Below are 665 nucleotides of genomic sequence, written 5' to 3'. Positions count from 1 at the left end.
TTGTACTTGTGTCTTGAGAGTAAATCACGGAGGGAAAGCAAACCACTAGAGGGAGAGCAGCCCCAAGCTGTGTGCTAATGTTCAGTGAGCTGCCTACCTAGACAGCGTTTGACCACATTCCGACTCAGCGACTGAAACGCCTACAAATGCTGCGCAAGTAGGCAGCGCTCCAGGTTTTAAACACAGCCCGAATAATCATAGCTGCGAGCGGTGGAAAATTTCATTCAGCAGACTAGCAGTGCTGAGCTGTCTTTGAAAGACTGTTACATTTATAACACGTTTTCAAAAGGGAAACCACGGTATCTCTAGTTTTAAACTAGTTTGGAAAACCGAAACGCTAAAACTTTAAATATATAAAACGTAAACAAACACACGTAATAATGTCATTTAATATAATATACTTTTGGGAAATCATCGTCATTGTTTACTGTTCTTTTAGGTTTTGTGTTTGTGTGTGTATGTGGGTGTCATCTTTGCGATTGGTATTTTAAAAAATGACATTAAATATGCAGCGTTTTTTTTTTTTTTTTTTTTAATAAACGAAATTGTTGTTGCTGGTATTAATATTTTAGCATCATAGTAAACAGTAATGTGATTTTTTTTTTCATTGTATTGGTAATTATTAGGGATGCATTTAACTTTGTGGCAAATATACATCAATCAAT

Source organism: Garra rufa, chromosome 15 (genome assembly GCF_049309525.1).
Source record: "Garra rufa chromosome 15, GarRuf1.0, whole genome shotgun sequence".
NCBI classification, from domain to species: domain Eukaryota; kingdom Metazoa; phylum Chordata; class Actinopteri; order Cypriniformes; family Cyprinidae; genus Garra; species Garra rufa.
The sequence above is the reverse complement of the archived record's forward strand: the minus strand, read 5'-3'. Positions refer to the sequence as shown.